A 14,051-nucleotide genomic window follows, 5' to 3' on the forward strand; every position below is an offset into this window, starting at 1 on the left:
AATAGGAATGAGAAATGTATCTTTAATAGTGAGCTTGTTGAGCTCCCTATAATCTAGACACATGCACCATGATCCATCCTTCTTGTGCACCAATACTACTGGGTTCGAAAAATAACTTTGACTAGGTTGAATTATATTGACCTCTAGCATTTCTGCAACTATACATTCAATTTCACTTTTTGGGACATAGGGATATATTTAAGGCGTGATGTTTGGAGGAAAACTTCCTGGAATCAAATGAATAGCACGATAATGATCACGAAGATGTGGGAGGACTTTGGGAGTCTCAAATACCTTGGAATTACTGTCCAAGACTTTTTGGAGATCTGGAGAAATAAATGATTTCGATGTTTGAACGTCTAGTGAGCATAATTTTCAAATTACGCCCCATTGTTATTTATTTGGAAGCATTGTCATGCTATTAGAGTTAATTATCAATCTTGGTTTCCATGCGATACCCCTTAATTCAACTTCGTTTCCTTCTAAAAGAAATTTCAAGAAAAGTTCTTGAAAATTAAAAGTTATCGTGGCTAAAGATTGTAATGATTGGACTCGTACAACATTACCACCACCCGTTGGTATGGAGAGCATTGGGATATTCAATATTTTCCCATAGTTAGCTTGATATTATGGCACTTTCTAGAGAAATTTATAGTTCCTCCATTTGCAACCATCACTTGACACTCTAGTGTTGGGTATAGGAAGCAATTCAATTCCTTGGCTATCTTACAATGAATAAAATTATGGGTACTACTTGAATCAATCAACCTTATTGTAGAGTCTCAAAGAAGGTATGTTTTGATGGTTATTTCAGTATCTTTTTCATTAGGATATATAAGCCTTTCTGCATTTTAAACTTAGATAATATCGAAACACATGAGGTTAATAGGAAAAACTGATAATTATCGTTCTTACATGCAGGAAGGAGGAAAAGCAGAAATTAGCCATCTCAAAGGGAAAGATGAAGAGGAGCTAACTGCTGTCCCTTTGACGGGAAACCGCAAACAGACCAGATCAAAACCGACCAACCCAGAAAAGGAAGCGGAGATACCAGCTCGGAGCAGAAAAGGAAAGAAGTGACTCAGGGTTAATGATTCTGCGAATCCCTCAGGATCTTAGATCCTGAGGGATCACTATTTCATCTATTTTCTATATCTAGATATCTCCATCATCATCCTTATATAAGAGATAGCATTGTTGGCTATAGGGGAGGTTCTGTTGTAATTCCTTTTTAACAGATCAAGACTATGATCTTTATGTCCTGTTAAGACTCTCTTTGCTGTAAGTTTATTTCATGCATTAATACAAACTTGGTTACTCTTTTATCTTTGATCCTGGATCAATTTTAAGCGGTGTACCCCTGGAGGCTAAGGGACCGGCCCTGGAGGACACTTGCTCTTGTACCATTACGCGTGGTGTCTGTGTGGTTTGTTCATAGGCGTAATCTAGTAATCTGTTGTGTTTTATGAATGTTATATTACATGCTCTGTTATGTTTAACTTGTTTAATGTTCCTGCAAATTGAAGTCTTATATTGACATTGTATTATGTTACCAATTCATTAAAGTGTTGATTAATCTCTACAGGATATTATCACTCCAGTACAGAATTCATTGTGATTGTGTTTTAGCATTATGGCAAGTTATCTTGAAAAGTCTGATTTCAGATTATTATTGAATGTTACTGTTTATATCTTGAGATGCAATCGCATGCGTTTATTCAGATCAATAACAGAAGCAGATTGAGCATGTTGTGTTTCTAGGGTTGGAATTGGTAGCATTGTTCTATATCACGTGTATATCTTTTGAGACTGCAGGATTGATGTTTTGATTGGAGTGGTTAGATAGAATCGTTGCTTGATGAACTTGGTTATTGCTTATTCCAGTTGTTGTTCCATTTTGTTGCTGTTCCATTTCTGAATTGCTGTTCCATTTCAATTGCTGGTATATTTCAAGATTGCTGATTTGTTGTTTCATTTACTTGCCATTCCTTAAGGACAGACTCAGGCTGTAGTGAGTATCAACATCTGCTATTTGTCTCCCAGACCTCTGATCTGCTCCCATCAGCTATGAAAGGGATGGGTTATTGCTACTAAACCCTTGGCTGATGTGTTGTTCTATTTCATTGCTATTTCCTTTACTTTCCGTTTCATTTATATTCATCAAGGATGATCTCAGGCTGTAGTGAGCCCCAACATCTGCTACCTAGCTCCCAGACCTCAGATTTGTTCTCATCAGTTATGAAAAGGATGGGTTATTGCTACCGAACCTTCGATTGATGCAATGCCTGGTGTGATTTAGCCTTTTGAAGTAGTTAAGTTGTAGACATGCAGCCATTTACTTTTGTAGCCTTTAAGTAGTTGTACTACGAGCATTACTATGACAAGTGCTAAGCCTCAGACTGAGACACTCTTTTGAAATAGCAAGACGTTCCCAGATTGACATTCTAATGTGAGGTAACTAGAGGTGAAAGAGACCCTTTTATAGCTCTACACTTATTACTTTTTTCTTCTTGATATGACCTTCTATCTTGAGAGTTTGAAGAGTGGTAATTCCTACCAATGACTTACAAGATAAGGTCATATTCATTTCTTCCTTATCTAGAGTTGGTTCCTGGTGTATATCCTCTTGTTTTGAAGTTTCTTGTTCCTTTTCTTCCTCCTATTCACAATCTATGTAAAATACTTTCTTCTCAGCACACTTATGACCTTTAGTGTATTTGCTATCAAAACTGTAGCAAAACCCTTTTGAATTTTTTCTTCCAATTGTTTTGGTGTCAACCTTGTAGGTTATGGAAGGCTAGGACCAACAAAACTTCCATATTTATAGTTGTGAGTGGTAGGCTTCCTTGTTTCCATAATTTTGCTTTCAATTTTTCTTTCCAACCTAAATGCATTCTCCAATGAATCGGGTTCCCAAAGGAGAACCTCATGTTGGATGTTATCCTTTAAATTCCCCATGAACAAATCAATCTTATGCTCCTCTACAATATCATTTACCCTTATATTCAATTTTTGGAAGTGCTCAATGTGCTCTGCCATTGAACCCTTTTCTTTGAGATTTCTCAATTGGCTAAAGAAGGTGTTTCTCTTTCTATCCTCATAATGTGCTATCATTTCCTCCATAAAAATTAACCAAGTGACAAGTGGTTTACGAGAAAAAAGTCATCAATACCATGCAAAATTATTGGGTTCTAAATATAAAGTTGCAATGCATACCTTTTGTGTGTGTTGCACATTATGAAGATCAAAATATTTCTCCATTTGTAGTATCCATGTTACCATATCATTGCCATCAAACTTACTCATATTGATCTTTGGAATATGGTGGGTCTCAATCCAACATTAGAGACTATGAAATCTGCATGATTAACATTTCTTTTGTTCTCATCATGAGTTTCATCTAATACCTTTTTGCCATTAGGAAGCATTTCTTGTGGAAACTTTGTCAAACCTTCCATGTCTGCTTTTAAACCATTCTTCAAATCTTCCATGTTGCCTTTCATTTTTTCTTCTACGCCATCCTTCAAACCTTCCATGTCTTATTTTAAACCATTATTCAAACCATCCATCTTACCTTCCATTTCATTTTTGGTTACTCTTTGTGAGAGAGAAATTTGTTGCACTTGGTCTCGTAAAATTGATATATCATGTCGCATTTCTTCTTCTTCTTCATACGCCATAGTAGAGATTTCTGGTTGCTTACTAGGTGTTTCCATTTTCTTGCTTTGTAGAATTTTGAAATAAAACAATGATATATATGCTTCACTATGCCCTTTGAATCACTTCAAATTGATTTTTCAAACAAAAGTTAAGCAAATTTAAAAACAAATACATACCATTTTCTTGCTTTTAGGAGCTTGATATTGAAATGATTGTAACTCTTTAATTTTAGATCTCCAAGTACTGAACTTTCTTCCTTTGGTAGTGCTATGAGTCCTATTTTCAACCCCATAAGCCTGATCAAGATTGGATTCTTCAAGAAAGAGTTATGCCAAATATACCACGATGACCTCATTATGGATTAGTTCAATAGAGAGAAGTTGTACGGGATGCCATGTGTCACTATTTCAACCTTCGACCCTCAAATTGCTACATGAAAAATTACAGTTTGAGTGATTTCAGCCACTTTTTATAGAATTCAAATCTGATTCTTGAAACAAAAGTTATGACGATTTTCCCTAGGTAACCTGTTTAATATATAATTCTGGAGCCCGCAAAAACCCTAAATTCCTCAGGTCATATCTTCGAAAATATAGCGAACCAAGATCTAAATTTTTATACTACATTCTCTATGATTTCAACTCCATGTGGCAAACATTTCCACTTCTGAAGCCTCACATAAACAAATTTATAGCGAAAATTCCAATATGACTTGTTTGAATAAGAGAAACTCTAGAATCTAAAGCTCTAATACCAAATGTTATGAAACCAACTCATAAATGGATAGATCAACGACCTAAAAATTATCCTCTTCAAGGGGGGAACCTCCTTTACATTACCTAAATGAAAATTTATTGCATGATTCAAATGACAAAACCTCCTTTTTATATATAGGAACCTAAGGGGTCACAATATAATCAGAGCCTGCATAACAATACTAATGTAAGGGCACAATAATAACAATAGTGGGCTTCTATGGGGCACACTAATAACAACATGGGGATTACATGGTCACAACAATAACAATAAAGGGGCTACACTACAATAACAATAAGGGGCTACACTAGTATTATAGGGACCTAATAGTGATGGTGTCCCACTTGAAGTTTGTGATGGTCTTTTAGTATAACCATATATGTGGAAATGTCAATGTTGTTTATCAGTCATATCCCTATAGTGTCATTCTTGCTCTAAGAGGTTAGCACTACATAAGTACCATAGGTATTTATGACTATTGCAATTTCATGGATCTCAGGAAAATAATGCCTAAATGTAATCACTCAAAATGCAACATTTGTCCTCTTCATGTTTTGGGAAGAAGTTCAAAGTAATGTCCTTATGGCCACCTTGGCCTCATCATAGCACCTCTCTACATAATAGAGTCAGGTCGATAATATTGTAGAGGCATATAGATATATCTTTGCTTCACCTATGGGGGTTCCTCTACACTACTAGATCAAACCCTCAATTGACTTGATGCTTGGCACTCCTTTACTTAATGGCCCAATATCTAGATACTCTTTCTTAGTGAATGATGAAACAAAATTTCATATTCATGAGATCATCTAAAAGGTCCACATTTGACTGAGTTCCTCACCTCACGAGAAACCAATTGTGTTGGTGTAGAAGAATGATGGGACATGGAGACATTGTATTGAATATAAATCCTTCAAAAAAATAAATATCAAGAATAGATATTTGATCACATAGATTGGTGATCTTTTCAATCAACTTAAGGGTACCAATTTCTTTAGTAATATTGATCTAAAGTTAGGCCACCACTAGGCACTAATTTATTAAACTATTGTATGAAAGACAACATTCAAATTTAAAGGACTTTTTGAATGGTTGGTCATGCCCTTTTGCTTGAATACTACTCCAGAAACATTGATGAGGATGATGGATGATATCTCATGGTAATTCATAAAATATTTTGTGGTTGTATATTAGGATGACACTATCATCTTAGGTAGAACCTAGGAAGAACATTTTCATTGCGTTCAGTAGGTTCTAAGCACCTAGTGACAATGTAAGTTATATGCCAATATGGAGAGATTCTCATTTGGCATGTATATAATTCAGTATTTGAGATACATCATGTATGAACATGTTGCACATAGTGTTTCCATTGATGACAACAATATGTCATTGATGTCAAAGGGGTGTTTGAGACAACAACAATATTTTTCATGGGTCAAAGGAAGCATTATGATAGTTGGACATCCTATATATCCTCATTAGGTCAAGATAAAAGGAGAATGAAATTATTTGAGTTTTTTATGTAGTTATGTTTTCCTAATCATCTTGTAAATAACATGATTTCATAGGTATCGTTGAGACCCTTCCGACATCCTTCTATGAAAAACTCCTCTCGGATGAGAAGTTGTGGCCGCTTGAAAATCTAAATTAGTTGGAAGCCCAAAATTTAGGTTAAAATAAAAATTATTTATGTGTTAAATAGTGCACACCTTTTGGCCACATCCATGGTTCATTGACTAATTCAATGGAAGATATCAGTAAAACTTGCATGATGTTTAACTTATTAAAGAGTGTGCATCTTTCCACTAATTGGATGACTTCAGAAATCAAATAAAAAATTGGATTGTGGATGATCCCAGGAGTTGCATGACATTCAATATGTCTCTCTCACCCAATAGAATGACACATGGACACTTACACAATCAACCCTGCCACCATGGTCCAATCATACATTCACATGTGGTGAATTGTGGTAGGCTATATGAGATGATGTAGTCAGTACAATCAACATAAAATATTAGTAGATGGAATCATAACAATGACGTGGTGCCCGCATGGGCTACCATGTGGTAGGCAGTTTTGGAAAGTTTTGATTCATGAAATGTCTAAATTCGAGTGACATGTGGCATGCGTCAAGGGTTTCCACATGACATGATGATGTCATGCTAATATTATCATACATGTGACTAGTAACCCCATGACAAGGTCACATGGGATGGTCACATGGTTACATGAGATAAGGAAAAGAAATGTGAATGTGATACAAAGAATGGTTATATGAAAGAATTACATGACCCAAATTTTAATGACCTAATCTAAGTGTTTAGGGCCTCAATGAGGTCATGTGACTAAGGTCATATGAGTATGATTCAAATGAACATCAACCATAAATCAATAACATCAGACATGATCAATGGCTCTATGTTCAACTTACCTCAAACCTTGGGACCATTCCATCAATATAAATATAGGGCTTCAAGAAACATTCAGTCATATGTTTTGATCATGTTGGAACATAAGAATTCGATTGAGTTCTATAGCGAGGTCAAGGTGTTCGGTTTGAGCTTTTGTTGTAATTGCATGAGGCTGATACTGTTTGAACTAATTTTGGTTCACTCCGAGTATGAAAATAATAGTTTAGTTGATCTGATTATAATCAAAACATTGTTCATTGACATACCTCTAAACTTGACGTAGCTAGAAAGGTTACTTTGGCAATGAAATTGATTTAGTTTTTATTTAGTGGAGCCAAACACCAATTTTGGTGATACCTTTACACTACAGTTGACAAAGATATCACATAGGTGTTCATCTTGGTGAATATGTAGTGAAGGATCAATATGGTATAACAGAGAGATAAATGGTGACTTTGGCATGAGATTCATTTGTAACAACATCTACTCTTGGTGGAGGATTTGAGGCACCAAGTTTGACCACCCTCGATTTGGCCATGAGAATTGAGTTGGTTTTGCATCAACGAGTAAACGAAATAAAATTGGACTAACACATTTGGTTAGAGGAACATTGAACATGCGTCTGGTCCATAACCCATATGGAATGAACTTTATAATCAATTCATATCAAGAGCATGGTATAATAAGCTCCATTAGGTAATGTGATTGGTATGGGATTATTCTGGGGAATGCAAGGTCATAGGCTTGAGTTCCAACTATGATCTGATTCAATTTTTTATTATTTTAATTAGATTGATTTTGTCAAACAATTAAAAATATCATCAATGAGAATTTTGTAGCACCAGTGCCGGAGGAAAACCATTTTGTCTAATGTGTGTAGAGGAGGGAATTATGTAAATGGTTAATTGATTATATACTTTTAAATGGTTATCTCAATATTTTGGGCTCATCGTTGGTCCAAATTGGATTCTAGAAGAAGCATGGTGATCATAGATTAGAGATGGATTCAATCAAAGGTATGTAATTCCTTGTTAATACATATTTGATGGACAAAAATTCTTTTATAAGTTTTGATGGTTTATGGGAAAGTTGTAGTGGTTTTGGAAAGATGGAAATAATTAGTTTTGAGAAGGAGTTTGTGTGACCATATTAATTAACTAGTTGTAGCAAAGTGTGGGAAATAATTTGAAAACCAATAACATTGATAGATATTACTGATTGTGATAGCATTTGTAGTAGCAACGATTTTAGTGACACTGGTTACAGGTTGTAACAGCGAAGATAGTGACAATGATTGTAGGTTGTAGTTGTAGATTGTGAATTTTGTATGATTTAGTGACTAACAACTATAGATGATGACACTGAATATAGTTTGAAAATGACATGAAGTAGAGGTGCATGAGGAATTGAAGAAGGAGGTGGGTGCCTCCACTAAGGTTAGATTTTAGAGTAGATTAGAGCCCACTCATCATCAAGGTTGGTGCCTCAATCAGGTTGTAACCTATAGTTAGTAGCTTCTTGGATTCTTTTTAGTTTGGTGCCTCAATGAAGTCATAGCCTATTGCAAGTAGTAGCTTTCATAGCTTGGGGTTAGATGCCTCCAATAGGTTAGAGCTTGCAAATATATGTAATGAATTGGAACATATCAGAAAGAAGAATTTGTGGTGTTCTCCCATATGGGTTTCCATGTAAAATATTGTGTCTCTTTAATGTGATGGCCTCTTGATTTATTGTTGATATGATGATAGTTTCATGATGCATTGTTATGTTTATGGATATACTACAAGGCATTATGGATTATTTCTAGATTTCTAATTCATGAAAAGTTATGAATTGGTAAAATAGATGACACACTGATTCACATTCACTACTGGAAGATGGATCCAAGGAATCTTGAAACCATGGATCTAGATGCAAATCTTGTTATGATATTGGAAATTGAGTTGGATGAATTTAAATGAAAATGTGAAATCATGACAAAGAAGCTTGATGAGGTTAAGAAGAAATTGGGTCAAAAAGAAAAGCAATTAAAGACAAGAATGACAAAATCACCCATGTCAAGAATTGTTGAAAATAATACTGAGAGGGGGGGGGGGTCAATCAGTATTCGTAACTCAATAATTTTTCATTTCCATAGACAGATTTGTATACGACACTTTTTCTAAGTGAACTAGCGTGTACACACGTCTATTATTAAAGCAATTAGCGTATATGCAGAGAACTTTTGATTTACCCAATTCGTCATGCATTGAACTTTAACCAGTATGTCAGATATTAATTAAACAGTGTAGTAAAAGCATAATAAAGCATTACACATAAGCTTCACACATGAACACCAAGATATAAGGTGGAAACCCAATGTGGGTAAAAACCACCCTCTGCTGTCACCTTTGTCTTCTTTTAATAATAAGAAAACTCTGTTTACAATTTTGTACTTGTGCAAACTTATACTAGTACACAGGCTTCTACTTGCAGAAGGCTGCAACCTTCTCTCGTTTTCTAGCTACTATTGGAAGGGAGCTACAACCCCCTAGCTCTTGTACTAGCTGATATGTTTGCTGGTATGTAGGCACAAACCTACAGAAGGCTACGACCTTCTCTCTTCCTCTAGGGACCACGTTTCATAAATTTTCAGACTGGATCCATCAACAACATCATAAATATAATTCAATCATCAAATACATCTGCATCAACCAATCACCTTCACAACCGAGTCAATCAATCACTTTGACAACTCATCAATCTGATCATTCAGAATACTGACACCAGAATATAGTAATCAGAACCCAAACTAGAACCTAGAACGTTGCAACAGCAAACAGAAGCAACTAAAACATATTTTATAAGGTGTATGCTACTTCCATGTGTCGAACCTACGTGTATACATGCTTTTCTCAAAGCCAACGCGCATATACATCTACAAATATTAATTCAGAATTCTGTAGCTATTCCAAACTTCAATTATACCCAGATAATATCATTTATAGAATAATATATGCGTCAGTATTCAGATCTAGAATATACATGAGAAAAAACACATAATGATAGTTCATTTTATGCCTTAAGATCCCGATCCATCATTAGATCTAATCCCTCATCATTCGCTAAGGTTCATCCTTCATTTAGACCCAGAAATGCACCATAACCCAATAACGTACATACTAGATTTTACACTTCATCAGATATTCGATACTTGCACATTTTGGCATAATGATCTTCTCCTCCTTTTATAGTTTTAGGCCTTTCTCAATACCATGGACCAAAACCACTTAGGACCAATACCTTGGACCAAATACCTAGGGTCAATACCTCAGACTAGATACATTGGACCAATACCATGGATCAAAATACCATGGACCAAATACTTTGGACCAAAACATAGTTTTCCAAGGTATACACACTTTTCCTTTTGTGAAAATGCGTGTGTACTTATAGGCGACTTGTATATAGTGAACTTGCGTGTATACGCAGCTTGGTCAATGGTGAACTTGCGTATACCTCTTTTTCTTCATTCTGTGAAGACTGATATGTAATTCTTTGTTGTTTACCTGCTATACTGTGATCTTTCATCTGAGTGAGTTGCCATCAAGGACAATACCTGTATCATAATGCCAACAATCTCCCCCTTTGGACTTGATGGCAACAACCACACCAAGTCACTCTCCCCCTTTGACATCAAGGGCAAAGGATCATGCTCCCCTTGAGTACATGTTGAAATCTCTAATATCCTGAAGTGTACTGATTGAGCTCCCATGATCGAGTCCATGCTCCCCTTGAGCACAAGCAAAGTTTGCAAAAAGATTTTCTAAAAGAAGAACATGACTCTATACCAATGACCTTCCTATCACCAATGATTCATAAATACATCCATCTCCCAACCAGTGGGGATATACCATATTTGACTCATCCACCCAACTAAGTGGGGATATACCAATTGTTTATACATGACAAAAACAAGAAACATTACATCATCCATCCCATGCATAGTGGGGTTACAAATTAGGTCTTTTCATGACATTTTCATTAAATACAATAGAGACCAAATAACTTAAACAATATCATGATAGTCATCAGAAACTATCATATGATCTGTATCATCAGTAACATTTGTAAACAGTATCGAGACCAGTAACCTGTATATGTCCCAAAATATCATCAACTTGTGTCAAAGTATGTCAGCATATATCAACTCATCCTCTTGATCTCATCAAGATCAACTTGCTATGTTCCCTTATCATAACCTTCCATTAATCATCTAAGCATATGTCATATCTCCAAGTGGTAGCACAAAATCATGCACATCATATCATATGTATCTGAAAACACTGTTGACATCATTATCAAGAACTGCATGATCTTTATTCATTATATCATCACTAGGGAACATCCCATATCATCAGCCATGATAATCGACATACGTGAGTATCATCCTATCATCATAAAGTAAGAACTCATCATCATTGATTAGGTACTGAAGACTTCTAGACATAATGCCAAAAATGCTTTATTAGAAGCATACCATGTTCTCCCCCTGAACCTGTTCCACCTATTCACTGTCAGATCTGATCATTGCATATGTCAGTAAGAGATATCAAAACATCATCATTAATTAGATATACATCAAGTTATCAACAACTTTATGAGGACCAATATATTTCCACATGTTATCAACAAATTGTAACCATCATCAAACAGAGAAGATAATTGATAGAACCATAGCAGGCCCCCTTTTCTTGAGTCTGACCCACTGCTTTTCTTCAAACCAACATATACGCGATTGTGACCACAGAAACCTGCGTATGTATGTGACTATACTTCATGAAACTCATCTATAACAACCTTTCTCTAAAAATAGGATTTAACAATAGAATGTTGCAGCAACTACTCCCAGCTTTTGCCTGAGATATTTAAATGTCTCTCTGGGCAGTGGTTTAGTGAATATATCAACAACCTGTTCTTTGGAGGGAACATACTCCAATTTGACCTTTTTTTCAAGCACTTAATCACATAGAAAATGATATTTGATGGATATGTGCTTGGTCTTGGAGTGCAAGACTGGATTCTTTGAAATACTAATGGCACTTGTATTATCACATAGAATGGAGATGGGTGGAGTACATGTGATCTGAATGTCTTGCAAGGTTTGCATCATCCAAAGTAGTTGTGTGTAGCAAGATGCAGCAGCCACGTATTCTCCTTCAGCTGTAGATAATGCAATTGAACTTTGTTTCTTGATGAACCAAGACACTAACCTAGAACCCATATAGAATGCATCACCACTAGTTCTTTTTCTGTCATCAACACTTCTTTCCCAATCTGCATATGCATACGCATGAAGTGTAAGATCTGTATCTCTAGGATACCATAAACCAAATTTCTGTGTTCCTTGAAGATATTTGAAAATCCTTTTGATTGCCTAAAGGTGTGATTCCTTTGGATTTGCTTGGAATCTATCAACTATTCCTACTGCATGCATGATGTCAGGATGGGTACCTATTAGATAAAGCAGACTGCCAATCATGGATCTGTAAGTTGGTTGATGTACTGTTGTTGATTCATCATTTGAGCTGAGACTACATCCTATTACCATTGGGGTACATACTAGTATAGACTCTTCCATGCCATACTTTTTCAAGATTTGTTTGAGATATTTGGTTTGCGAAAGAAAAGTACCATCTTTACTTTATTGAACTTGTAGACCAAGAAAATAGGTAAGCTCACCAAGAAAGGACATTTCAAATTTTTGCTGCATTACTGAAGCAAAATTCTAACTCATGGATTCTTCATTGCTACCAAAAATGATATCATCAACATAAACAACAATTATTAGCAATTTATCAATGTCAATATTTGTATATAGATTGCTATCTGTTGATCCCTTTGAAAAACCCTGTTGGTGGAGATATTTGTCAAGATGGCAATACCAGGCCCTTGGAGCTTGTTTTAGGCCATAGAGAGCCTTTCTGAGTCTGAATACAAGTTTTTCATCATTTACAAGAATGAATCCTTCTGGTTGCTTAATATAGACTTGTTCTTCTAAGTCTCCATTACGAAAGGCAGATTTTACATCCATTTGGTATAATTTGAATTTCTAAAAACTAGAAAGAGCAAGAAACATTCTTATGGCTTCAAGTCTAGCAACAAGTGCAAAAGTTTCTTCAAAATCTATAGCTTCTTGTTGAGCATATCATTTACAAACAAGTTTGGTCTTGTTTCTAATAACTTCTCCATTTTAGTTCAACTTGTTTTTGAATATCCATTTAGTTCCTACGATATTCTTATCATGAGGTCTAGGAACTAATTCCCAAGTATTATTCTTTTCAATTTTCTCAAGTTCTTCATTCATGGTCTTGATCCAACATTCATCTTTGCATGCTTCATTTACATTTTGAGGTTTGATGGAAGATAATAATGCTAGATAGCTTGAGGCTTCTGTAAGAGTTCTTCTTGTCTGCACACTTGCCTCTTTTTCCCCTAAAACTTGAGTTTCTGGATGATTTTTCTAAACATACATGGATGGAGTCTTTTCTTCTACCGTTATCTCTTCTTCTGGTGCTTCATTCGTTTCTTCTTCAGAATCAGTGTGATTTGATGTGGGAAAATAATTCTCATCTTCTTCATTATCATAATTGTTAGTTTTTATCTGTTTTGGATTTTTTCATGCTTCATCAACCACAACATCAATACTTTCAATAATCTTCCCAAGTATTTTATTATAACATTTATATCCTTTACTTTGGGAAGAGTAACCAAGAATAATACCTTCATCTGCTCTAGGTTCAAGCTTACCAAGTTTATCATCAATCCTTTTGATGTAACATTTGCTTACAAAAAATTTGAAGTACTTTTACAGTAGGAGTCTTTCCATACCAAAGTTCATGTGGAGTTTGAGTGTTGTTTACCCAAACATTTGCTTGGTTAAGAATAGTGATGGCAGTGAATGCAGCTTCACCCTAGAAGGTTGAAGGAGTTCCAGATTCATCTAGCATAGCTCAAGCCATTTGTTGAATAGTTTTGTTCATTCGTTTTACCACTCCATTTTGCTAAGGAGTCCTTGCAGTGGAGAACTGCCTTTTTATTCCATGTTGTTCACAAAAGTCAAAGAATTATCTGAGGTAAATTCCCCTCCTCAATCAGATCAGAGGCATTTGATTTTGCGATCTGATTCATTTTCAACCAAGCTTTGAAGGCTTTGAACTTTTCAAATGCTTCATATTT

The sequence above is a fragment of the Pinus tabuliformis genome, chromosome 5_1 (assembly GCF_031772625.1).
Source record: "Pinus tabuliformis cultivar Carrire ecotype Pingquan chromosome 5_1, CPIR1, whole genome shotgun sequence".
Classification (NCBI taxonomy): Eukaryota; Viridiplantae; Streptophyta; class Pinopsida; order Pinales; family Pinaceae; genus Pinus; species Pinus tabuliformis.